Source organism: Carettochelys insculpta, chromosome 2 (assembly GCF_033958435.1).
Source record: "Carettochelys insculpta isolate YL-2023 chromosome 2, ASM3395843v1, whole genome shotgun sequence".
NCBI lineage: Eukaryota > Metazoa > Chordata > Testudines > Carettochelyidae > Carettochelys > Carettochelys insculpta.
This window is the reverse complement of record NC_134138.1, coordinates 210,360,324-210,387,897: the sequence shown is the minus strand read 5'-3', so window position 1 is coordinate 210,387,897 and position 27,574 is coordinate 210,360,324.

The following is a 27,574-nucleotide window of genomic DNA, read 5'->3' as shown; positions in this document are numbered from 1 at the left end:
CTACACGACAGCCTTATTTCCTTATTAAAATAAGGTATTTTAAGGTATTTTGAAATAACACAACCAAACACAACATGAATTTTGAAACAGTGCTTAGCTATTTCAAAATTGCCTTTCCAGTCCATAGCGCTGTTTCAAAATAGTGCCATTGGAGCCCACTATAGCCTATTTTGAAGTAGGTGTTATTCCTGTTGGATGCGGTTTACCGCAATTGAAATAATACGCCCATTATTTTGAATTTATTTCAAAATAGCGTGTGCATCATTTAGACCAGGAATGCCCAAAGTGTGGGGGGAGGTCCCCTCAGGGTGAGGTATGAAATTTTATAAGGCAGGGGGTGCAGCACAATCGGCTTCTGGGTGTCAGGCTCATCCATCTCATTAAAAATGTTAACATATGCTATCATTTGTGTGTGTGTGTGTGTATTCACATTTGTCTACCAATTACTAAAGTCGTTACAATCTATATACTTACCATCTTCCATATGCTGAAAGGGTTTTGGTTTTGTTTCTTTTCATTGAACATAACTGAAACGTCCGTCAGTTTGGATTACATTACACAGGTTGGGGGGGCCCTGCTAAATGCAGGGACAAATGTGAAGCTGGATATAAAAAGTTTGCTCACCCCTGATTTAGACAATGCCAAAGTTATTTCAAAATAATTGCTGTTCTTGCGTGATAACTGGACCATGTCGACATAGCCTATGACGGTGGTATCCAGTAGAAATTAAAGGATCATCACAGTGCCCTCCCCACAGCTCAAAATAAATGCCCCCCCCAACTGCCAGTGACTTACCAGAGCTGTGATCACCAGTGGAGCCACACCAGGTCTTGCGGCTGGAGCCATGGTGGGTACCACACCAGGCCCCCAGGAGCTGTGCTGGGGGCACAGGAGCCACCCTCCCCTCCAACACCCCCAGCTCCTGGCCAGATCCACAGAAGAAGCCACGGCTGCCACTGCCACCAGATACCTGTCCCACAAATTGGTGCGGTGTGTGCATGGAGTGGGCAGAGGGCGTTCCATGAGTGCAGCTCTGAGGAGCCACATTTCGCCACACCGCGGTGTCAGTTCACCACCTGTGGTGAATGACAAGCATATTGCCCACTGCAGTAATTCTTCTGCTCTAGTCCATGCTGATTAGGCCTCAGCTGGGGTACAGTATCCAGTTCTGGGGTCCACATTTCAACAAACTGGAGACAGTCCAGAGTAAAGCAACAAAGGTGAATAAAAATCTAGAACATGTGACCTATGAGTGAAGGAAAAAATGGGTTTATTTAATCCGGAGAAGGGAAGACCAAGAGAGGAATAACAACAGTTTTCAAGAACATCAAAGTTTACTACAAGAAGGAAGGAGGAAAATTCTTCTCCTTAACCTCTAAGGATAGAACAAGATGCAATAGGCTTTAAATTGCAGCAAGAGAGGCTTAGGTTGAACATTAGGAAAAAATCCTTTCTGTGAGTGATTAATCACTGGAATAAAATTGCCCAGAAGGAATCTCCAGCACAGGAGTTTTTTAATAGCATGTTAGACAAACAGCTGCCAAGGATGAGCAAGGTAATACTTTGGTCTGCCACTAGTGCAGGGAACTGAACCTGATGACTTTCCAAAGCACATTCCAGTTCTATGATTGTACAGTTGCCAACTTACAGCCATCCACTTGGGTTATTCTCTTATGAGATTCCCTGGACAGAGGTAGTGGATGTCAGATTTGCATAATCATTGTATAGGACACAGGTCAATAAGGTGAATAACACGCATGGCAGTCCCTGTGCTCTGACTTGCTGCTGAGCTTAGCATTTCAAGTTGTTGGTTAGAAACAAAGATTCTGCCTCAGCTTTTCTAAAATGTAACATGAGAGGAAAAGAAAAAAAAGCCCAGAAGAAGGTTCCTATCCTCCAAAATAATTGCCATACCTTTCTGACTGTAACAAGGTATTTGGGTGGATTTTCCTTAAGAATTTCTGCCTCCGAGTTAAGAAATCCCATCCCAAGTTGCGTTTAAGATTAGTTTTGATTTTCAGTGGCATTTCTGTTAGGGAAAACTTTGCACTCTAGGAAGTCCTTTGGTTCCATATTTGCAATGGCATGAGAGACTGCCATTCGTGTTTGCCTACAGGCTTTCCTATAGATCTGGTAGGTGTGATTCCCAGCTTGGGCAGACATTCCTGGTTCTAACTGAGTTTGCATGCTAAGCACAGAAGTATACTCAGAAGCTATGTTTACACTTGCCCTGTACTTCAAAAGGGGCATGGTAATTAGGGTGACGGGAGATTACTAATTTTGAGGAGAAAAGGAACTTTGAGGCGCTCACGGCTAAACAACATGCCAGTCTTTCGAAGTCTGACACTTTGAAGTCACCACAGGGAAGAATTAGCCTAATGAAGTGCTGCATATTCACCACAGCACATCATTAGAGATCTCCCATCAGCCTGGTTACCATGCCCCCTTCAAAGTACAGGGCACGCGTAGACATAGCCACAGAGGCATGACTGGTGGGATGAGCCAACCACCAGAGAACATACCTAGGACCTCTGACAGGATTGTATGTGGGAAAGCTAACCCCTCTTGCCCCGTATGTCACCCTGCTTCACTCTGTTTTCAGCATGCTGATTCCACCACAGCTAGCCTGGGTCCGACAGACTGGCGATATCCTGAATTAACTGAACTAGAGTGAATCATATTGAAATAGGATTAATACCTTTGAACTACACTGTATTAAATGAACAGTAGAACCTCAAAGCTCTGAACACCTCGGGAGTGGATTTGTTTGCAACTTTGAAATATGTGTAACTGAACAAAACACTATGGCTGTTCTTTCAAAAGTTTACAGCTGAACATTTGCTTAATACAACTTTGAAACTTCACTATGCAGAAAACAAATGTTGCCTTCCCTTTAGATTGTTAGCAGTTTACATTTAAGCCAATACTGTACTTTTTTCAGTTGGGTTCTTTGTGGAGATTTTTGTGGTGGGGATGGGGGAAGGGGTCTTGGTCCCTGCTGCTGCCTGACTATGTACTTTTAGTTCCAAACGAGATGTGTGGGTAACTGGTCCATTCTTAACTCTGGTGTTCATACTTCCAAGGCTATGCTGTATATTAAGGAAAGAATGGGATAGCTCCTACTTCTCTCCAACCAATTTGCACATTTCCCAAAGAGACTTCTGAATGCAATTATCACCCAAAACATCTGCCGCCAACCTGCCTGCAGCAAAACAAGGAAAAAGTCAAGCAAACTACAACAATGCGCTGACTAAAATGCAAACAAATCAGCTGCTAGTTTTTCTTCCAAAACACAATAGAGCAGCACACAGGTAAAATCAAACAAGATATATGATTATACAGCAATGAGTACCAGTTGAAATAAACAATGGAATAAGTTCAACAACAAGATTTGCTTCAATACATTTCAATCTAAATAGCATACAACTTATTAAAATATAGCTGACTAATCTCTAAAGTGACATATCAAGCTTTGAGGACAAGCTTCTGATTCAGGGCAAAGGCAGTAAGAAAAGCTCATTTTCTTTGCTTTTGCTACAGATTGTGCTTGCAACCATTCCAAACAACTGCTAGGGCAGAGGGCCTGGTGATCACACACTTGTCTGCTAACTCATTATAACCTGCTTTCAATTTGTAACAGTGTGAACCTTCAGCATGCTGCATAACCAGGATAAAGCCTCTTCTTCTTTGGAAGCTATCACTCAGATACAGACATCACCCAGTCTTTAGTTACATGATCACACACTATTTTCTGCAAGATCCCTGCCTTATTAAATTACTCTGGGGAGCCGGAAGGAACAAGCCAGCTGCATGTGTCTGTCATGTCTCATGAAGTGCTTAACGATTAATAACAATGACAAAAAAATGCTTGGAGTTCTCTTGTTATCTGCCTATTTTTGTGTACTACTCCTGCTATCATTCTGCCCATTTCAGAGTTAAAAATACCTTTGCCCATCTTCTATTTATTCTATTTTTTCAAAGCCCAATACCTATGATTTTTTTAATAATAGGAGCTACAAGTAGGAATAGTCTGAATGTGAACACACTTTTAGCCTATTCCCCTCTCCCTACTAGGTGATTTGCAAGCCTCTTGTTTACAGAATCATTTTTTTAAGTTGCTTGCAAAGAAACTTGCTGTTTTGCATCTGATAGTCTCAGCAGGAAATCCTGGCTAAGCAGAGTGCCTGGGCAGCAACTGCCACCTCACTTAAGCTCCTTGAGGAACAAAGCAATTATTGCATATACCTATGACAATCCGAGCCACCTTTAATCTGTAACTGAAGAACAACTTTAACTTATCAAGCGGCAAGAGAAAACCTAAGTCCTATACAATCAATATGCTAAACGAATAATGTAGACAGACCATGCGTGACATAGTGAAAATAGAGTGGCCACAGGTGCATTTGTAACCCACACATCTATGTGTGGGTAACTGCCCCATGGAATGTCACCTAGACCACTTCACAGAGAAAGGACAAGTGTCCTCTATAACCTAAGCTGAGAGGAAGCTGGCCTTTAGCTCAATCTGTAGAGACACCTGCACTGAGGTCCCAGGTGTGAGTCTGACTGAGGGCAATTACATATTCAGACTCCTGAGCATCTGAATGAAATAGTCCTGAGCGTGTGTTTTCATATCCTGTCCATCTCTTGTGGCCTACTGTAATTTCCCAGGGATGACCCCAAGCTGAGAATCCCAAGCAGCATCTCCCCCCAAGCAATGTTTGGAGAAATGACGACTATTGACACCTGTAACTATGTCCTTTATGAAACATTCCCAATGCAAATCTGTTGGGTAGCCTGGAGAATTAGGGAAGAAGCTTCCTGACTATTACAACATTGTACCATCCCTGAAGAAGCAAGAACAACCATTGCTATTAAAATATAACCATGAGCAAGTCAGCCTTAGAAACAGCTGAGGGTCCTGTCACAGAGTGATTGACACCTTTAATGGGAGACTGGCCCTGCCTCACCTGTGACACTTCCCTGCCTCCCAGCTGAGGCTGTGTAGCTACAGGTCAGGTGATCACCTGGAGACTACTTGGGACTAGATTCGAAAAGGGGAATCAGGCCTGACTGCCCCGCACACCGCTACCCTGTGGAACGCACAGATGTGAGGTACACACCCATGAGTCCCAGCAATCAATGCGCACTGATGGGCACTTCAGAAAGATTTTCAGAGACTATCTGGTTGAGCTGGGAACCACCTATGAAAGCCAAAATTGAAATACAGAGGAGAGGGGAGGGGCTGAGGGCCCGGAGGCACAATGGTACTTAATCACCCAGGTCTCAAATCCGTTCTTTAAACACCTTACTGACAAGCCAGAGGGAAGCATCTACTTCAGCTTGGGTTTCTTGGCTATGAACCCTTGCCTGGAATTAGGTGCCTAAAATAGGTCATTCTTTCTCACGCAGAACAAAGGAAAAGACACTACACACCCGTTACCCAAACAGCCCAGAGAATAAGGTGCTCTTCTGGCATACGGGAGCCCTGTTTTCAAAGCCTTGCTCAGCCTGATTAGGAGCTCAGCCCTGACTCTCTGGTCTTACACTGCCTAGCTGAGGGCCATGGCCACAAGGCTATTGGAGATTCTGGTCTCCCTCCAGCTCTCATGTTGAAGCTATTCTACGTTGTGTAAATAATTAACTAGTCATTGAGCCAGACTTTATAGCTTGGTGGCCAGGGCATTCATCTAAGAGTTATCTTAAACTCCATGCTCCAAGTCAAGGCCTGGTGAGGATTCAACCCTGAGTCTCCTGCCTCTCAGGAAAGTACCAAAAGGTGCTCTTGGACCACACACCCTCTCATGCCTGGCTGTCTTTCATGCAGGTTGGGCCTGCTCAGAGTACCTATCTTGGACTAGGCCGTCCATATGAGCTAAGCAAGGGATGCCTCACCTGAGATTCCCATCACATCTTAGAAGTGAACTAGGGCTCAGGGAAGTGTTAGGTCTTGCACATATGCATTGGCAGAAACTTAGGCACTTATGGGGATTAAGCTACTTAGGCAGCCAGGTGGATACAGAGCAGGGGTTTGTGAACATTAGTCATGCCTCAGTGTTGGACTTCAGTGTCTAAAGAAGTACTTAAGCACTGAAATCCTTTTATTAATCTAACTCCAGTCTCTATAGAAGCCATCAAGTGCTCTTGGGAACTGAAGAACTGCAGAGCTGCAAGCTCCTGTAGGTGATGCCAAACCTGTTATCCTGGGCAGTGATAACCCTATGGAGCATGTAGACCACTGCAGGAGTCCCTGTGTCAGAGAGGGGGGCTGAGAGAGGAAAGGGAAAAGCTTCTGGGAACTGGAGTCCATATCAGGGAGAGGAACTATTTTATTTTGTATTGTTCTTAAGTTTTTGGCTGTGTCTACACTACGAGAGAAAATCAATATATAATAAAAATCAATTACTTAATCTTGATACTATGAATTTGAATAAAGGTTCCAAAAAGCTTCTTGAAATTCAACCCACTTTTTCTCCATTTCGAATCTCTGCATCCCTATCACCCCCTTGCAAGTTTGACAGCATGAGTACTGCATTGTGGGTACTGATCCCACAGGGCCTAAGCCCTGGTTGCTTGTGAGTGTTTCATGTTGGAATCCCAGAATTCCAAGCACTATCCCAGAATTCACTGCATCACTAACCATGTGAAAAGAGAACTGGAGATTGCACCGTTTCCTGCAGCAGCATTCCAGCTCAAGCATGGATCCACAAACACTCCAGCTCGTAGCACAGATCATTTTGGGAACCACAGTGGCTGTCACGCAATTTGTCCTTCAATTCCAAAACTCAATGGCTCTTGTCTATCCTCCTGCTGCTGCTGCTGCTGCTGATGGTGGTGTTGTGGAACAGCAAGTGTGCCAAAAGCAGTCCAAGAATGCAGAGATGGTGGCTGCCATGAATGCATTGATGACAGCAGAGCGGTGTTTTTGGACTTGAGAGATCAGCACACACTGGTGGGACTACATCGTTTTGGAGTCCTGGGATGACCAGCAGTGGGTGCAGAACTTCCACATCCACAAGTCCACCTTTATGGAATTTGGTGATGCACTGGCTCCTGCCCTGAAGTGCAGCAACACCAAAATGAGGCCGGCTTTAACGGTACAAGTGATTGGCAATTGTACCATGGAAGTTTGCAGTCCCTGCCAGTTACTGGTCAGCAGCAAATCAGTTTGGAATGTACAGATCTACGGTGGGGTCCATGATGATGGAGGTGGATCATGAAATCTGTCAGCATCGCCTCAGGAAGACTGTGACCCAGGGAGATGTACAGGACATAGTGGATGGCTTTGCTGCCCAGGGCTTTCCTAACTGCGGTTGAGCAATAGATGGCATGCACATCCCCATCATAGCCCCGTCCCACCTGGCGTCGGAGTACATTAATCGAAAGGGGTATTTCTCCATGGTCATGCAGGGGTTGGTAGATCACAAAGGTCATTTTACCAACATCAAAGTTGGCTGGATAGGGAGGGTTCACAACGCGCCCATATTCTGAAATTCATGACTGTACCAAAAGCTCCTGGATGTGACTATTTTCCCTAATCGGAAAATCAAGATTGGCGATGTGGAGATGCCCATTGTTATACTGGGCGACCCTACTTACCCTCTGCTTCCCTGCCTGGTATAACCCAACACAGGAGCCCAGAACCCCAGCAAGAAAAACTTTAATTACAGATTAAGCAGGTGCAGAATGGTGGTGGAATGCACCTTTGGATGTCTGGAAGTGAGGTTCAGATGTTTATTAACCCATTTTGACCTTTCTGAAGCTAATGTCCCCACCGTTATTACAGTGTGCGCTATTTTGCACAACGTATGTGAATCAAGGTTGGAGACTTTCCAGGCTATCTGGAATTCTGAAGCAGAGGCAATAGGCAGGACTTACTAGCAGCCATCTACACTGCCATCCACCAGTAGCCACACTCAGGCTTCAGCAGTATGGGACGCTTTAAAAAACAGCTTTATGACTGATCTGTAATGCACATGCTACCTATGTATGTCTCTGCCATAATGCCAATAAACCAACCGTGCCGTAATGAACAAATGCTCTTTTCTGGGGGAGGGGGCTAAGTTAATAAATAAAATCTGCTGTGCCTTTGGCACCCCCCTCCTGCCTGGTTCCCTCACCCATCTGTTGCAGACAAAGGAGTTTCACTGCCCACCTGTGCCTTTAGTGGCACTCCACCTTCCCCCTCCCCACCAACACCACTCCTGCAGGACAAGAAATCACAGCTAGCTCAAAGGAATTATCTTATTTTGGGGGGCAGGAGAGGTTTAAGTGTTCAGGAAAAGAAGCCTTCTCAAGGGTGCTTGAATAGCCTTTTGAAGTGGCCCTGGGGGCTGGAGTGGCAGTGTAGTCTTGCCCTCCCTCCCTGCGTGCTGGGATCCTGATGATGTGGCTGGATGCCCTCTTCTCAGGGGACTCCAGCCAGCGGGTATCAGCTGATGCTGTGCTGGATGGGAGTCCCTCTGCAACTGCAGCAGGGAGCGCAGGATCGCCATCTGCTCAGTAATGGCCATTACGAGCTTTGCTGTGATCTCAGTCTGCTTTGCCACAGCCTCATTCATCTTTGACAATTGCTGCTGCTGCAGGTCAAGCCTTCTCTCATTAAAGTTTACTTGACTCCGATGCCGCTCAGCTGTACTGTGACGCTACTGAGCAATGTCCTTTGTCAAGTTCTTGTGCTCTGCCTCAGGATTTTCCATGTGCTGCAGGATCAGATTTTGTTTGCATTTCTTGCGGCTTCTGGTTTTCTCTGCAACACTGGACAGTGGGTATGGAAAATGAAGGTCAAAGTTAAGATACAATTCACATACTGTGCTTTGAAGTGCAATGAATGGGTCTTTCTGTGTACAATCACTGAAAGTATACTTTTGAAGGACACGTGGGCTATTAAGGATGGGACAGTAAGTGTGCAATTCACAATACCTCACTTGCCATCACTTAACCAGCCCATTGTTTTGCAGACATGTTAAGTTATAAGCATTTGTCCTCTTCTTGTGGGAATGGGAAGGTCTGCAAAGCAGGGGCAGCTGCCAGGAGTCCTGTGGCAGTGACAAATGGACGGCTGCATGTGGGGCTTCGAAACAGAATAAAAATAATGTAAAGAAAAAAAAATCCAAAGAAAGGCTGGATGTAAAGGGACACAGGAGAGGAAAAGCACAGCAGAGGAATCCCCATGTGGCACAGGGGATTCCTGAGAACTGAAAACAAATGGTGCTTGGTAAGGGACATGGGAGGGGAAATGCCCAGCAGAGCACAGCAGCTGCGTGGGGCAGGGGACAGTGTCATGAAAAATTACAAGAAACGCTGGTTGGAAAGGGACGTGCAGGGGGAACGCACACACACACACCCTGAACCTTGTGGGGAACACAGCGCCTGCCGGCTGCTGCAATGTAAAGGGGCAGGAAGCACATTAAAAAAATTAAATAAGCAGATGTGAATTCTCATGGTTCTGCAGGTTGCCAAAGAAGACATCACCCTCCTAAAACTAACAGATATGGAGAAAGAGCAGCTACTCCTGCCATGTGACCAAAAGCCTGGAAAATTTGCTAAAATGCAGTGTGGTGCTATGATATCAGATTGCTCTCTGGTTGCCTGGCATGGCAAGGTGTGCTACCATGGAAGCCACAACAACTCAGGCCTGCCCAAAAATCTAGTGTGTGGATGAGGTCTTGGAGCAGATCTCCAAAAAGGAGAAATGCTCCATCCCAAGAAACATTCATGTACTGTTCTGAGGGACACAGAAGCACAGCCAGCAAACCTGCACCTATGCAAAAACACTATAGCGATACCCACCCCCAACCCACTTCTAGCATGCAGAATAAAGACTCACCCAAATCACTTGCTCCAGAGGGCTCGGGGGCCAGCATGGAGGTGACCGGCATAGAGGGAACTGCTGTGGAAGGTCCTGACATGGAGGGGAACACTCTGGAGGGGCCCACCATGGAGGGGACCAGTGCCAGGTCAATGGTGAAGAGCTCCAGGCTGTTCAGAACAACTTCCTCTGTCCCCTCCTCTCCATTGCCCTCTTCCTCCAGGCCACGTTGCTCTTCCACACCAGGGCCTTCACAAGTATCTTAATTCAGTCCAGTCTCCAAGGTGGGGTCACTCCCCATAAGCATGTGGAGCTTTGATAATAGCGGCAGGTCTGTGGAGCCGCCCCTGACTGCTGGTTGGCTTCCTGGACTTTTTGCTAGGCCTGACGGAGTTCTTAAACCTTCACCCAGCACTGCTTAGAGTCCTGGCAGTAACCTCAGGCTGCCACCTTGTGCACCATCTGATGATAGACAGTCACATTTCTTTTGGCCACCCAAAGTCTCTTTGGCACCGATTGATTTCCCCAAATGGCAATGAGATCCAGAATCTCCTGGTGGGTCCAAGCTGGGGCTCTCTTGTGAGCCTGAGAAGTACTAGTCAGATCACTAGTCCAAGTGCTCATGACTGCAGTACAGGGCTACCAATAATTGCTACTGATGAGGTGTGATGCAATGGGCAAAGGGATTTTTCATAATGGATGCCCTTTTTATTTCCAGGGCTGGGCCTCTAAATTCCAATTAAAATTTTAATTCAAATTCAAATTCAATCCAAACTTCATGGGCTTACTTTGACTTTCTTCCTGCACACCTGACAGTAGTGTACAACAAAGTGGCCATATTTAGACAGTCACTGCGTAGCTTTGTGGGATCCATACAGGACACTTCTGGAGGCTAACAAATTCGAATTAAGGACATGGTGCTTCCACACTAGGCTTGATTCGAGATTTTAAATTCGAGATAGACACTATATCTGTTCCATAATATTGATATTCTGTACCCAGCATTGTGGCTGATTAAATCGAGTTAACAGTAATATGTATGAAGACAGTCATGTTTTAATATTGAGCCAAAGCCTTGAAATTTGAATTTACCTCAAAGTACAGACACAGCCTTTGTATGGCCAATAAAGGATGCCCTCAGGCAGCAGCCTGAACTGAGAGTCTGGCAGGGCCTCACTCCTTCACTGCACCACTGAGCTAGCTTCATTTGTGTCTATTTTGAAAGAGAAATACACTCTGTGAGTTGCCTCTCTCTCACAGCTAGGCCAGTGCCATCCCTAAAATAACTCCATTTACATGGCTCCTCGCTGATGAGGCTATCCATTTCCATTCAGTTACCTGAAGGATGAGTTAAAGCGCTAAGATGGGATTTTTGGGAATCCTCCCATCAGAATCAAAGGGCTTGTGGTGACTTTAAAGCAGCACTACAAAGCTGGGGCAAGAAACTAATACATATATGCTAGAACGCCCCAGCGAAACCAGAGCTGTCATAGGGAAATCCTAATATAACAAGCTCTGCAAGGTAAGGACCTAAATGGCCAGGGCACAAAACAGAGTGAAAGCTATACCTTCCTTTCAATCCCGCCTTCTGATATTTGAACTTGTTACTGAGCCTCTCTGCCTCAACTGGGCCACCCTTACATACTGAGGATTCCTTAGTTAAAATTTAGAAAGCGCTTCTCTTTTCCTTCCTTTTGAGGTCCAACCTTCAAGTTCCTATCTCTGTCACAGGCCTGGTCCCACTTTCTCTCCCCAGTGCTGCCTTGATTCCCCTTCTGTGTTCTCTCCTCACAAACACTATCATCTCCTCATACAGGGAATGCCCATCCCAAATCTACTTTCAGATTACCTTCCTCTCCATGTTGGACTCCTTCCTTAAACCTTGCCCGGGCCAGCTCAGCTGTGGTGAATGACAGAGTGGAAATGTAACAAGAGAGACATAATTCCTCTTGATGTGTACACTTCTTCATGTGTGACCTCATGATCTTAGTGTGACATTTGTCCTTCTCCTCCTGTTACACTTCTCTAGCATGTAGGCAGCCCCCAGACATTGAAGCCCCCTACCCCCCGTGCAAGATACAGTGCAAACACAGTAAGAGACAGTACCTCCTTATAAAGCATATACATAAAACCAGATAGAGGGAGAAAGGACACAGATAGATAAAGGCACTTGCCCAAGGTCCCACAGCAGTTCTGTGGCACTCAGGAATAGAACCCCATCCTCCTTAATCTGCTCCTCTAGCCACAGGTCCACATACCCTTTTGGCTAACTTAGCCTCTTGGTTATGTCATGTCAAATCTGGACTGTGCACTCATCAGGACCTTTTCATTATTTTGTGCCTCCTAACAGGCCAGAATGTTCATCAGCTGCTATCAGCAAGATATTCATTTTAGGGCGGTCAAGCAATTGAAAAATTTAATCACTATTAATCATAGGGGTACAAGTACAGGCTACCCAGATGAGTCCCTGCTGTTCTGGGGCTCCCCAGCCAATTCTCAGCCACAGGACGGCCTGTGGTCAGGGTTTGTGCCCCTGCCAGTGGGGGTCCATGCCCCATCTGGCTCTCAGCCATGGGGCTACCCACAACAATAGGTCCTGGCAGCTGTGGGGCTGCCAGCAGGGCTCTGTGCCCCAGCGGCTGTCAGCATTGGGCTGCCCATGTTCTGCCAGCTGGGATCCCCGCAGCCACAGGACCCCAGCCGGGGCAGCCCCATGGCTAGGAGCTGGTGGGGTGTAGAGCCCCTCCAGCAGCCCCAGCTGTGGGACACTGCCAGGGGCAGCCTCACCTGGCTGGGGGCAGCTCAACAGCTGGGAGCTCCACCAGCAGCTCTAGCCCCAGGGATGTGGGCAAGCCAGCTGGGGCGCAGAGCCCCATCTGCCAGCACACTTTAAAGTAGGGCTATCAATTAACTCTCCTGCAATTAACGCATTAAGTTTTAAATGTGCCTTGCATTAATCACAGGCGTTAACGTGAGTTAATTGACATCTCTAATTCATTTAGATGCAGGGGATTACAGAATGAAAAGTCACATGTACCAACCTATTAGGAACGGTTTGCTGCCTGGAGCACTCAGAAAAGCCTACATTTCAACAGAGCCAGGAGTGGGTGTCACTGGAAGGAGATTCCAGTGCTGTGGCTCTGCACTGTATTTTAGATGTAAGGATGCCATTCTGACTGCTTCTGTCTTCATGACCCAGAATCTTTTCTTTGCAGTGCCTTGTTGTAAATTACATCACCGGGATACTAAAAAAAGATAGATTTGCTCTATCTACTTACCGCTTGGGGTAGTAGTTGAACAAAGCTCTTTCCCTTATTTATAGACTACGCAGCAGATACTCAGATTGCAATTATATTTAGGCCAGTATTTTGTCCATCTGCATTTAAATTTATCTCTAGGAAATTTATCAATGAAGGACCTGTGAATGGAGTAATGTGTCTTTTGCGACACTTTGACAGTGCTTACTGTGAAAGGATTATTTGTTGTTATGAATGATGTGTTCCTTATTTACTGTCTGTACTCTGCCTTTGTACATCTGTAGTGCTTTATTAGAGAGTGAGTGTTACAGAAAGTATATTTAGCATCCTTCTGAGGAGATAAGTAGGCAGATGAAATGTGATAGCAAATTTGCAAGTAGAACAGAGTGAAAACGTATCCTCCTTGGCACCACGCTCGCCTTTGGGAGTGGGTAGGTTATTTTTAACTTTAGCAGTACGGTAAGCTAGTGCCATATGGTGGTTGGAATACATCTCTCCGCTACACTAAAACTTTCTGGTGGGAGAGAAGCTGCTCATTGACTGTGGTACTCCCCATAGCTACTGCCTATCACACTAATCTATGCTCAGCAGCAGGCCGTTCAGAGCAGTCAGAGGAGCTGCAGCAACTTCCTTTTCCCCTGAAGCAACTGTTCTTTGTTGAACAGCAAAATACTTCCCACTATTAGCCCATGATTTCAGATCTCTGTTTGGCTGATAATAGGTTATGAAAATAACCTCTGAATATGGGGCTGTTCTACTCTGTTTTGGGATGTTGAGTACAGTCCTTTGAATTCTTTTTAATTTAGTATCTTTGTATTCTGTAAGACACGAGCAAGCCGGTAACAGCCATTATTACATTTTAATCTTTCTGCTTAGCACATCCCATCGACATTCAACTATTTTTCCTCTTCCGATTGCAAATTTAGGGCCTGTAGCCAGACAGAATCCCCCTGCTCTACTCCATCTTGCCCCTCTTAGGTGCCTCAGAGCACAAAGGACAAAGGAAATGGCACAGTCTTAGAATGTCTGAAAGCACAGAGGCGCTTATCTCAAGCACAGTCTTTGATGCTTCAAAACAGAGATGTGCTGTCTCATCACGACCCTGAACAGAAGAATACAGATAAAAGGGCTAACAGGCCAGCTGATGACCACAGGGCCTTAAACTGCCCTTGGCTGGTACTGATAATTGATACGCCCACACATCGTCCCAGAAGAGGAATCTCCCACCCATACGAAAAGAATGTCCTGTCAATGATTTAGTTATCTCTACCTTACAAGTGTAAATTAAGTTGCAACTCCCTTGTAAGAACTGGCGTCACAAAGACGAACCAGTACAATTGGTACCTTTAGATAAGGAAGAGTGTATGTGACCCAAGGGGTATAAAGAAGGGTCTGGCAGACCACTCTAACTGAGCTCCAATTACCTATACCTGCCAGTCGGGTAAGGTCTTTGCCTCCCAAGGACCCAGGGGACACCTTCCTCATACTGTTCTTCCCGAGGGATTCGGTGAACGATGTTGGCTACGCCAGGAGTCAAAGGACGCAGGGGTGAGCATTATATCTGCAATGTACTTTTGTGCACATTTAATAGTAAGAGCTCTTTAGGCTGAGGCGTCTGGTCCTCATATGGTAACTTTTCACTTGTAATCTAATTGACGTCATATGTATCATCCTACTAGTAGTTAAGAAGATAGAGCAATAACCTTGTAACCATTAAGATTCTTGTTTCTGCTTTTAATAAATAGCAACCATTTAAGCTTTCAGCCTGACTCCTTCCAGTTACTGTAACTCGGCCAAACACAAAACAAAAAACCTCAGCCGTTTGGCTATATCAGCCGGGTCAGTGGTAAGGTACAGTAAAAGCTGAGTGCTGAGTCATGTTGCCTGTACGGGGCAGACTCTTGGGGCACCCAACAGCCATCCTGGCTGACCACTGCGAAGGGACAGTCTGTCCTAGCAGTCAAAGACTTGGGTGAAATAAGCTCTCTGCACCAACAGTTGAGGCACCCATCAGACACCCACTGGCTGCCCGCTGCGAAGGGACTGCCTGTCCTAGCAGTTAAAGACTCGGGTGGATCTCTGGGGCATCTGTCAGCCATTCTGGCTGCCTGCCGCGAAGGGACAGTCTGTCCTAGCAGTTAAAGACTCAGATGTGATAAGGCACAGACCACTCATTACCTGGCCATCGGCTAACAGGGACAGAGTATCTGGCCTCATCCAGCCCCTCTGCCTTGTTTGATTGGCACAGAAGGACTCTACTTTCTCATTAGCAGAGAACTTACTCTACCAGGGGAGTTCTCAGCTGGCAGAGAATCAGCATAGCTAGTTCTTACACTTCCCTTCTGTCCCTAATTTTAGAGCTGAGTAAATAACTGATTTTCCACGTCACTGCCTCTTCTGGAAGGGAATGTGAGGGACTTGACTCAATTCAAAGCAAAACTTTTCAGAATTTCAACAAAACAAGAGTTGAACAAATTTAATTTCAGTTGAAACAAAAGGTTTTTATCAATTTGAAACATGTTGCTCTGGGTATTTTAAACCTTTATAACAACAGTCAAGAAAACATAGAATTAGGCTAGACTCAAAACAAAGAAGGTAGAAGGACAGCAGATGATAAACATGGGGCCTTCACTGGGAATTTAACAGACGCAGGTTCAAATCCTGCTATGGAATAGGGCCCAGAACCTAAGTTTCCTCTCTCCCTGAAGTCTGCCTTCACCACTAAACTGTTTGAGGATGGGGAAATCCCTGTTGGGGCTGTCCCATTTCATATAAAATATTTGAACAGTCACTGGGCCAAAGAATTAGAATGAATCTATAACTAGCATACTCATCAGTGAAGGAGAACAACCAGGTTCCAATCCACCTTCCAGTGACTCTATAATCGTGCATACAACGGAAAAAGTGCCAACTGAAGAGGTTGAGAGAGCTCCACCCCCCAAATACCAGGTCATTGGAACAACCCACGGAACATGGGAGAATCAGGCAGAGCAGAGATTTGAAGCTAGGTACCCCCGCACTCAGGGGAACAGCACTTTTTATGAATGGCACTTACCTCTCTATTGGACAGTAGCCTGGAAAATCAAAATGTTTCATTCTGACATTGAGAAGGCAATATGTGGAAATGACTGAATTAATCTGATTCTGCATGGTTTCTTTAGGAAAAAAAGTTGGATAAATCTTTTTCACCCAGTTCTAACCAACATGTAGGTGATGCCAGAAGCCCTACAGCACCTTGACTATTCACAGCTACAGCACACGCGATTACCAGCCAATGAGCTCAGAAAAGCCCCAAGCTGCACTAAACTATATCAGCACTGACAGAGGCCCGTCTGAAAATTGGGACGTCACAAGACCTCCACTTCCTTTGCACCAGCAAAGACTGACCACAGCAGAGAATCTCAGCCATAGCATCAAACATGAGCAGGGACCACCCTATGACTTCAGGTGCCCCACGCAGCTCAAGCACCTGCACCTTCCATCTGAACAGCATCACTGAAGGGCAGGGGCTGTGCCCTGGGCTGTGGGAGCAGGACAGGCGGGCTGGGGGCACAGCAGGTGGAAGGGGAGCAATGTAGCCCCTCAGTGTTGTTGGTTGGATAGTGGAGCAGGGTGCCAAGGGAATGGAGCCTCTGGAGGTAGGAGGTCATCAGAGCAGGGTGTGGGTGGTAGAAGGATTCAACTGCTGCAGGGCTGGGAGGCAGAGTGGAGGGGCAGAGGTGCTGGGGGATTGGGCCACAAGGCCAAGAGGTGGAGAAAGGGGGCCAAGGGCCAGAGGATTGGGCTGCCGGCTCAGGAGATAGGGAGCAGGGCTGAGAGTGGAGTGTGGAATCCAGGGGCCAGGGGACTGGGTGGCTATATCCAGGAGGCGGAGCCAAGACTAGTGAATGGAGCTGCTTGAGGCCATGCTGACCTTCAGCTGTACTGGGCATGAGTAGGTGCACTACTTAATTTGGTGCAAAGTGATGCCCCACACAGCTGCATACACTCTGCATATGCCTAGAGACAACCCTGCAGGTGAGAGTAACAGAACAAATGAACTAACACTAGTAATAAACCATGGGAAAGAATTAGTGTGCAATCTTGTGGCATTTGCCGTGAGCCAATTACTTCATAATGTCACAAGTGAAATAGGATGATGTTATTTTCTAGTTCTCTGCTCTAGGAGAAAATTCTGATGTCAGGTCATACAACTGACTGTCCCACTACAATAGCAAGGTCCTCAGAAACATTCACGTGCCAAAAAATAAAAAAATTCCTGTAAGAATATGCATGTTAAAACAGATTAAACAAAATCATAATGTGAGGGTGAGCCCAAACCACTAGTTCACAAGTCCTGCATTTTACTTTGGCATCATAAATTGTATCTGACAGAACTATCAAAATGCACCTTTTTATTATGGTGATGTGGGTCATTCAGGCTACGTCTACACGTGAAGCCTACATCGAAATAGCTTATTTCGATGTAGCAACATCGAAATAGGCTATTTCGATGAATAACGTCTACATGTCCTCCAGGGCTGGCAACGTTGATGTTCAACTTCGACGTTGCACAGCACAACATCGAAATAGGCGCTGCAAGGGAACGTCTACACGCCAAAGTAGCACACATCGAAATAGGGATGCCAGGCACAGCTGCAGACAGGGTCACAGGGCGGACTAGCACTTCCGGGGCAACAGCTAGCCGCTCCCTTAAAGGGCCCCTCTCAGACACACTCAGCCTGCACAGCACGTGGTCTGAGGAGCCATAGGCACACAGACCGCAGGCAACGCAGGCATGGACCCCCAGCAGCAGCAGCAGCAGCAGCAGCAGCAGCAGCAGCAGCCAGAAGTCCACCCAGCCCTCCCGGCAGAAGCAGGGCTTGCCCTGATCCATGCCATGCGGGAGGCAGCTGAGCACCTCCTTGCTACACCGGAGGAGGAGCTGCCCCCAGGGCAGCAGGGCTCAACCCCCAACCCTGCAGCACCCTGCCCCCCCACCCCGCCTCACATGCCGGCAGCTGTAGAGCTACCCCACCGGCACCGACTGGTGGGAGCGGCTGGTGCTTGAGGAGTGGGACGACGACCGCTGGCTCAGGAACTTCAGGATGAGCCGGCAGACATTTATGGAGCTGTGACAGTGGCTCACCCCTGCACTCAGGCACCAGGACACTGCCATGTGGCATGCCCTCCCTGTGGAGAAACGGGTCAGCATCGCTGTCTGGAAGCTGGCCACTCCAGACAGCTACCGATCCGTGGGACAGCAGTTTGGTGTCGGCAAGGCCACTGTTGGGGCTGTCCTCATGGAGGTAAGAGAACCCATGGGGGAAGGGTAGGGCAGGGGAGGGGGGCCCGGGCAAAGGAGGAGAGGGGAGGGGAGGGGAGGGCAGGGCAGAGGAGGGCAGGGCAGGGGAGGAGAGGGGAGGGCAGGGCAGGGCCATGCACACCCTGCTTACCCCTCATTGGTGCTCTCCCATGTGCTTTCCCTGCAGGTTGTGCGTGCCATCAATGCCATGCTCCTGCACTGGCTCGTGAGGCTGGGGGACCCAGATGCCACCATCGCGGCCTTTGCCACCCTGGGCTTCCCCAATTGCTTCGGGGCTCTGGATGGGACTCACATCCCCATCCGCGCCCCGCATCACAGTGGAGGACACTACATCAGTCGCAAGGGCTACCATTCTGTGGTCCTCCAGGCCTTGGTGGACAGCCGGGGCCATTTCCAGGACATTTATGTGGGCTGGCCTGGCAGCACCCACGACGCCCGGGTTTTCCGGAACTCGGGCCTGTGCCGCCGGCTGGAGGCGGGGACCTACATCCCCCAGCGGGAGAGCCCTGTGGGGGACACCACCATGCCCCTCTGCGTCATCGCAGATGCGGCATACCCCCTCTGGCCCTGGCTCATGCACTCGTACACGGGCCATCTCTCCGCTAGCCAGGAGTGCTTCAACCAGCGCCTGAACCACGCGCACCAGGAGGTGGAGCGCTCATTTGGCCACCTGAAAGGATGCTGGAGATGTCTCCTGACCCGCCTGGATGCGGGCCCCAACAACATGCCCCAGATTGTGGGTGCCTGCTGCGCCCTGCACAATTTGGTGGAGAGCAAGGGGGAGGCCTTTTTCCAGGGCTGGGCTGTGGAGGCTGGCAGGGCCGACGTGCAGCCACCCGCTGCCCCCAGTCGGCAGGTGGACCCTGAAGGGACCCGGGTCCGGGAGGCCCTGCGGGCCCACTTCGATGATGAGGCGCGGGGTGAACTCTGCCAGGCCCCCCACTGCCCACCCCTTCCTCCACAACACTCCCTGCCCCAACGCCCACACCATGGAGCACCCAACTGCACCCCCCTCCCACTTTTCCTGGACAAATGACAGCACGCACGTGTGGCTGAACTTAAACTGCTTTTTCTTTTAGAACTTTTTTTTTTAACTATAAATAAAACAAGAACAAAGTATATACAACATGTGTGGAACAAAAGTAATGTGTACAAATAAAACAATAGTAATAAAAAAGTTTGTTCATTAATAAAAAGAAAACCAGGGATGATAAAGGGGAGAACTATTTACACGGGGGGGCGGGGCAAACGGGGGGCACAAATTAATAAGTCACAACTATATACGGGGGCGGGGCCACGTCCCGGGCCCCTTGCCCCTAAAGTCCGGCACTGGGCGTGGGCGGCCGGGAGCTGCGCCGCGGGCGCAGCCCTGTCCGGGGCTGGCTGGGGGCAGGGTGGACCGGAAGATATGCCCGGCGAGTCTCAGCTGGCTCCAGGGGTCCCTCGGCGCTCCGGCCCTCGGTGGTGGGTGGCGGGGCGACAGCAGACGGGACGGCGACGTGCGGAGCAGCTGGTGGTGCGGTGGATGGAGCAGGCAGGGTGGGCGCTGCGGCGGCCAGCGCGGCATGGCGGGGCCAGGTAGTCCACCAGGTGGTTGAAAGTCTCCATGTAGGCCCCCCATGGCTCTTGGCGCCGGGCCAGCGCCCTCTCCTACAGGTGCAGGTGGCATTGCTCCACCCGCACGTGCTGCTCCGCGACCTCCAGCTGCCGACTGTGGATGGCCAGCAGCTGGGGGTCCGTCGCCGTCGGCTGGTGGTGGTGCGGGGTCCGCCGTCTCGCCCGCCATGGGGCCGGTTGGTCCTCGGCCGAGGGGCTTGCCTGGAGGAATGGCCCCGGAGGGGTCTCCGGGACCACTGATGCCTCGCCAGCGCTCTCTTCCGGTCCTTCCGATGGTGCAGCCGCGGGACACAGGAGATGAGGGGGGGGAAGAAGAATGGAGACAGGCATTAGTGTGGGCCCCGAGCCGTGGCCTTTGTCCCCCCAGCCCTGTGCTGCAGGTTCCCCATCCCCGTCCCCGGGAGATGCTGCTGTGATGGATGGGGTTCAGGGGTCCCCCTGCACTGCACCCCGTCCCCTGGTGGGAGCGACTATCACTTCACTCCGCAGGGTCTGACAGGAGAGGTTGCTTAGGCCACAGATGCCCAGTTTCTTCCGGGAGTGACAGCACCAGCTGTCAGAAGAGACAGTCCTTCCAACCCGTCCTGGGGAGAAGACCCCAAGGGGTGCCCCTCTGGGGTGTAGCTTTCCCCCTCCTCAGGCTGGCTGCCTTCCAGCTCTCCCTTCCCCTAGCCTCTACCTGTGGCCCCCGCCCCACCCCCCGATTCAAATCCAGCTCAGCTCCTCCCTCCTCTTTGTTCAGGGCAGAGGTGTCACCTGCCAGCTGTAGCCCCAGGATCATCCTTTGCCCCTGGGAGCTATTCGGCTCTTGTTGCTCATATCTAGCCTGAGTCTCCCTTTTGCACTTCCCCCACTCCGTCACATGCTGCTGCTGCTGCTGCTGCGGGGTGTCCCACCCCCTCCTCCCGGGGGCCCCTCGAGGTTCCGCTCCCCCTGCCCCGGGGATGGGGCATGGCACTGTCGTGCGGGGTGGGGGGGGCAGGGGCTGATGCACTGCTGTGGGGGACATGGTCCTGCTGTCTTTGGGGCCATGGCCATGTGAGCATGTGGGGGGCCCTGGACACATATCTATTACCCCCGCCCCTCAAGCCCAGGGGTGTACACCAGAGGTGGGTACATACCTGTCGGTCCACTCCCACTGTCCGGAGATCCCCGGGGGGCGGAGGCCTGGCTGCTGCTCCGGGATGGCAGGAGGAGGATCCGCAGCCCGGATTCTGCGGACGAGGAGCCCCCCTCCTCCTCCTCCTCCTCCTGCCACGATGGCCTGGGGGTGGGCTCCGGGGGGGCCCCCGGGGTGCGGGGTTTACCTCCGGGGCGGACTTCAGCTGCAGGGCCTGCTGGGGCTCGTCGGCCGAAGTATCAAGGGTGGCCAGAGGGGAGGAGGTCTGCCGGGGGCCCAGGATGTCCCTGAGCTCCCTGTAAAAGGGGCAAGTGACGGGGGCGGCCCCAGATCGGCTGGCCACATCCCGGTCCCAGGCGTAACCCTGCCACAGCTCCTTCACCTTACTCCTGACGTGATCAGGAGTGCGGGCAGGGTGACCCCGGGCGGCCAGGCCCTCGGCCAGCCGAGCGAATGCATCCGCATTCCGCCTCTTGCTCCCCATTACCTGGAGCACCTCCTCCTCACTCCAGAGCCCTAGCAGGTCCCGCAGCTCGGCCTCCGTCCAGGAGGGGCCCCGCTGCCGCTTGCTGGCCTGGCTGCCAGCCTGGCTGGGCTGGCTGCCCTGGCTCCCCTTGGGGGGGGTCCCCTGGGGGCGCTGGGGGGGCTGCCGGGTGGCCATTAAAGGTCCTGTGCCTCCTGTGGCTGCTGAGGGACATGCAGGCTGGCCGCGTGTCTGAGCTGCTGCCTGCACGTTTCCTCAGCTTCCTGCACAGGAAAGGAGCGGGAGGGGACCTTTAAGGGGCCGCTCCACGCGGCCACCATTGAGCTGAGGGACTGGAGAGAGCATCTCTCAACCCCTCAGCTGATGGCCGCCATGGAGGACCCCGCAATTTCGATGTTGTGGGACATGCAATGACTACACAGTCCCTACTTCGACGTTGAACGTCGAAGTAGGGCGCTATTCCTATCCCCTCATGGGGTTAGCGGCTTCGACGTCTCGCTGCCTAACGTCAAAGTTAACTTCGAAATAGCACCTGACACGTGTAGCCATGACGGGCGCTATTTCGAAGTTAGTGCCACTACTTCGAAGTAGCATGCTCGTGTAGACACAGCTTCAGTGTTGCTCATTTTACCCCGTGCAGCAATTCACACTCAAGGAATGAAAAGTGACCAGTAACATTATGACAAGATATGCTGCGCTATCGCACAGCAAGTTCTTTTTATTGATATTTTCTGCACGTTCTGCCTGCTGTAGCCACAGATACTTCCTCCAAAATGAAGTAATAAATACACAGCTATATAAAACCACAAAAACGACAGATGTATTGCAAACACACACTGCCTATACGAAGAGCAGGAGAAAGTTACTTGGAGCCTTATTATTTATTATTTGCATAGGCATTCCAGTCATGGGATGATCCCCCCTGTGCTACCTGCTACCTGCTGGACAACTAGAACAGCAAGACAGTCACCCAAGGCTGTCGATGGGCAGGAGGGAGGGGTAAGTGGCTTTTCAGAGAGCCCAGGGCTCTGGCCATCACCTCTGCCAAAGTGGCAGCAGAGGTGGCTAGAGCTCCGGGCCCTTTTGAATTGCTGTGGCAGCATTTCTGCATGCAGCTGGGGGGAAAGCGAAGGCAAACACCATGGTCTAGGCAATGCTGAGAGCCAAATGCCTGAGTCCCCGCCCCTCCTGCCCTTGGCACTGCCCCTGCTTTTCCCCAGGTCCATGGTGCCTCTTGGCATCACTGCAGTCACCCTTCCCCAAGCATATGGCAAAAGACCACAGATGAAGACAATGTGTCCATGCTGCCATTAAAAATTCCATGGCATTGAGTTTCAAAGTCCACTGCAGCTGACTTAGGCTTGGGCTCTGGGGCTATAAAATTGCAGTTTAGATTCTTCATTATTCCTTGGATGGCCCCATTAGTCTTTCCTGGTACTTCCACGTTATGATTTTTCACCTCACAGACTGAGCTCCTGGAAACCCAGCCAGCTAATGCAGGCACTGAGACTTGCTGCCACAGGAGTTTTACTCAGAATATAGACATCCCCAGAAAAACATCTGGGCATGTTGAATAGTAACAGAGAAGTAGCCATGTTAGTCTGTACTCCAATAAACCAAAGCAGCAGAAATGTAGCACTTTAAAGACTAACAAAATGATTTATTCGGTGATGAAATTTCATGAGACAGACCTACTTCATCAGACCAATCTCACTTCCAATACAGATGGACATTTATAAGTACAGAGGACCAAAAAAAAATCCAATAAAAACTGACAAATCAAATAGGATTGTACACTAGACAGACCGGGCAAAACCTTCACCAAAGAATAAATGGACACAGAGCAGACATCAAGAAACTCAATACACATAAGCCAGTCAGTGAACACTTCAATGGAGTGGGCCAGTCTGTTAAAGTCCTGAGAACTTGTGTCCTAGAGCAAAAAGAATTTAAAAACAGATTAGAGTGAGAACTTTGTGAGTTGGAGTTCATATTCAAATTTGACACATTAACACATGATATGAACAGAGACATCAATTATCTCACACATTACAAGGACTGCTTCCCGTCCTTTGATGGTCATAATTATCTCAGGCAGGACAATTAACATCCCCCTACCCCACACCCCCATCCTTCAATCCTATTTGATTTGTCATTTTTATTGCCATTTTTTTTTGGTCCTCTGTACTTATAAATGCTTATAAGTGCTAGATTTCTGCTGCTTTGTTTTATCTGGGCAGTTATTGCTGTGGTGAGATGGCAACCTATCCACTCGGAAATGGACTAAGCCTGCCAGTTCATTTAACATAGGCCACAAGACTGCCATTAGATGGGAGTGGCATTTGGCGGTCCACAGCCAGCTGTGAACTCTGACCTACAGATTTAACACCTCAGTAAGATGAGTGACATCACGGAGTAAAAAGCCAGGCAAGCAACTTTTCATGGGCAATCCCATATTAAAACTTATGTGGGAAATTCAGGTTCCTACCCCACTTTAAAAAAAATCTACAATAAACACCTTTAAGGGATTAAAAAAGATCATCAGCAACCTTCTTGTTTTGCTGAAAAATGATGTATGACTTTGAACCCATAGGTGCAACAGCATGTGCTTGGTTCTATAGTTTGATTTATTGCATTAAGTTCCAGAGTACTTCAGTACATACGATCAGAGTTATTTTTAGTCTAGCAGAGACATAATCTAAGAAACAAGCATGCTGATATTGTGTTGGAAATGAATGTAAATGGCTGATATGAACATACCTGAAGAGTCTTTAAACTCTATGACTTCATTATACTCTGTAAATTAAATAATAATTATACAGTAGGGAAAGGGTCATAATTACTGCTATATTCATTGATATTTGCAGTTGAGCATTCAACAGTCTGAGTGACCAAGATGGCCCTGAGGCCATTAGTGCTAATTATATTTAAATAGTTCGAGGCCGTCTTTGGGGAAGATGATTTTTAATTACAGTGTGAGGTAGTACTGTGTTTCTGCTCTTGTAGCAGTCATGAGAATCTCTGATTTTCACTTCAGACTGGCAATGCCAGTTAGCTCTGCTTCCACACGTAAAATCCTGATACTCCAAATAGGTTCATGCACAGGCACACAAAGACTAGTGTAGCTCTGGTTTACATGGGGGGGAAGTGACAGGGAAAGTACCAGTCATAGACAACAAAGGGGTTCACATAAAGAAATAGTGAATATGAGCAAAAGTTACAGAATCTGGCACAGGAATAAGCAGAGTTGGCCTCTTAGCCATATCTGTTCCCAGTGTACATTAACAGGAGTGTTTTCTCATCTTAGGGGAAAAAAAGATGTTCTCACTCAGAAGCATGGGCCCTTACCACTTGAGCTAAATCCAGCTATCTTAGCTATTATCTAAATTCAGCATCCTGAAATTACACCCACATTACTTCTTTTGCTGTCACTTCCTTATTTGTGCACCATTGTTAGGAACAATATCAGCACAGTAATTGCAAGAGGACACAGCATTAAACACTGTTTCAGTTTGGGTTCCACATACAGAAAAAAAGATATTTGAAAGCAAGGTAATTTCCAGACAAATTAGAGTATTTTAAGGAAGGATAAATCTGATGCCTAAACAATGATGTACTTCACTTAAACCCTCGTACTCCAAGTGGAGCCTAGGTCATCTACAAGTCTCCCCCACTTTACTCTGTCTCAAGAGAAAACTTCCAGCTGACTCCAGGAGGACCCCAGTTGTTGTCCTTCAGTCTCCGTAGATCTTTTCCACATTGTTCAAGGTCTTACTGTTTCACTTTCACTGCAATCTATGCTGTCTTCCCCACTTGATACCTGGTCCAAACATTCCACATACTAAACTGGGTGGTTGTCCTGGGTGAGAGAAGGGTCTTTTGTGGGGCAGGTTCCTTTCGGCTTTCCCTATCATGCTTCATAACCCGAGTGGATTGCCAGCTCCTCCCAAGACTTGTGTAGTTGTAAGTTTCTTTGTAGATGTTTCTGTGACTTTTAACTTTCAATAGATAGGGTTGTTACCCTAAGCCAACCCTTTTTTCCTCAGGCAGAGGTGATCCAAATTTGTCTGGTCTCTACCCTTTGACAACACATTAAAATTATTCAGTGTGTTATTCCTAACTGTTTTTTTGTCAAAAGCCATATGTTTTTCTGAAGCGTGGAAGTCTGTATCTTTCTAAATGTGTGTCTCATTTCACTATATCTCAAACAAACTTTTCAGAAGTCTTCTTGCCACTTTAATGGCAATTAAACAAATACTGTTATTACAAATGGTCCTTCTCTTGTGAGCAATTTGATAAAGTTCAAAAACCCCAGTGGATTTTAAGCATTTCCTGAAAACCAGAATAGATTCCAAATGAATACTTCTAGTCTACAGTACAGCAGGAAACCTCATTCGCTGTTTGGTGGTGCTCCAAAGTGTACTGGGTGGGAGCAGACAAACCTTCCTCTCTGGTCAGAGTGCATGACCTCTCCACTTAAAGTAGCTCTTAACTCTATCTCTGCATATCTTTTGTTCCCTATATGCCTTGTGATGGTCACATGCACAGCCTGCCCAGACACGCTCAACCATGGTTCCTCCTATGTCTGAAGAAGGAACATCTATTTCTACATTAAACAAAACACATGCAAAAAGAGTGATCCCGGAGCACTCTGTATTGGAGCTCTCTAGTCCCCAAATGCTGTCCTTCCATTACCTTACAACCTTCAAGCCATCTAAGAATTTTCAGAAATTGAAAAATTTCACAAATGCAGTGCTGTACACAAATATCAAGAAAGTCACCATACCTCCTAGTCATGTCTCTGAGAAGAGTGTCTGCCTGAGTGAAAACAGTTAGAGGCCTATCACAGAAGTTCCGCTGGGGTGGGGAGATGTTTTATTACAGCACAGCATGTTCCCCTTAAGACTAGTACCATCCTCCCTGGGTTTCAGACTGAAAATAATGCTGACATGAGCTAAAAATCTGAATCTAATTTAGAAGTTTATTGGCTTGCCAAGAGAGTACCAGATGTGCATTTCTCCTAACTTTCCTTGGGTTTTCTACCTCTGGTGGGGAATTTTATTACTCTGATCATTTCAACTATTATATGCAATTTAAAAATTTTGCAGTTGTTGAAAGTTGCACATATTTTTGCCCCCAATGATAAGTAGCAATGGATGTCAGGTTAGCTTCCCAAAGGAGGATAAACAAGTGATGTAATCACTGCTTTTAGGGATCTCATCACATACACTAACGTCTAGTTCCCAGAGGGGAGCTCTTCCTTAGGCACTCACTAGTTACAACGTTTAATACAGAAAACAATATATCTTACTGCTTGTCACAGCTCTCCTCAAGGAACTACTCTGCATCCAAAAAATAACACACATCATTTTCTTCCAATACTACAAAACTAGCTTGCATGCATAGGAAAAGAATTTGTAAGATTATAAGGGATGACACCTTCTGCTGACCACTTCCCTTGCAATTTGTTCTCTCCCACATCTTGTTTCTATCTATCTTGATTCTTATCTGGCAACTATCAAGTAGACACAGAACAATATTAGGCCAGAAGACTAAAGATATATTTTAAAAAGGCTGTTCTCACAGAACAGTAAGTTTAGCTGGGCTAAAAACAGGGCATTCCAGAAATCTTCACATCCAAACCAAGGTCTTGCCTTTACTAGAAAAGCACACAGCATTCACTAGACTCATTTTTAAAACTTCTCTGCTGAAAGCCAATATGAAAGCCAGGTTAACCCATACTAAAATCAGTATGATTTCATTAATAAATTACCTACTTAGGATAAATTGATAGAGCTAGGCTTTAGATGGTCCTATATCCTACACTTTGCATATCCTGCTTGCTCTTACACAGTTTGCATGGGCATATCCCTGTTTACTAAAGGGTGTTCAGTGCCACTGTGGATCAAAGCTGGATAGATACATGGGAATGGAGCTATGATTTGCACCCTCCAAAGGATATAGGAGAAAGTAGCGTGCT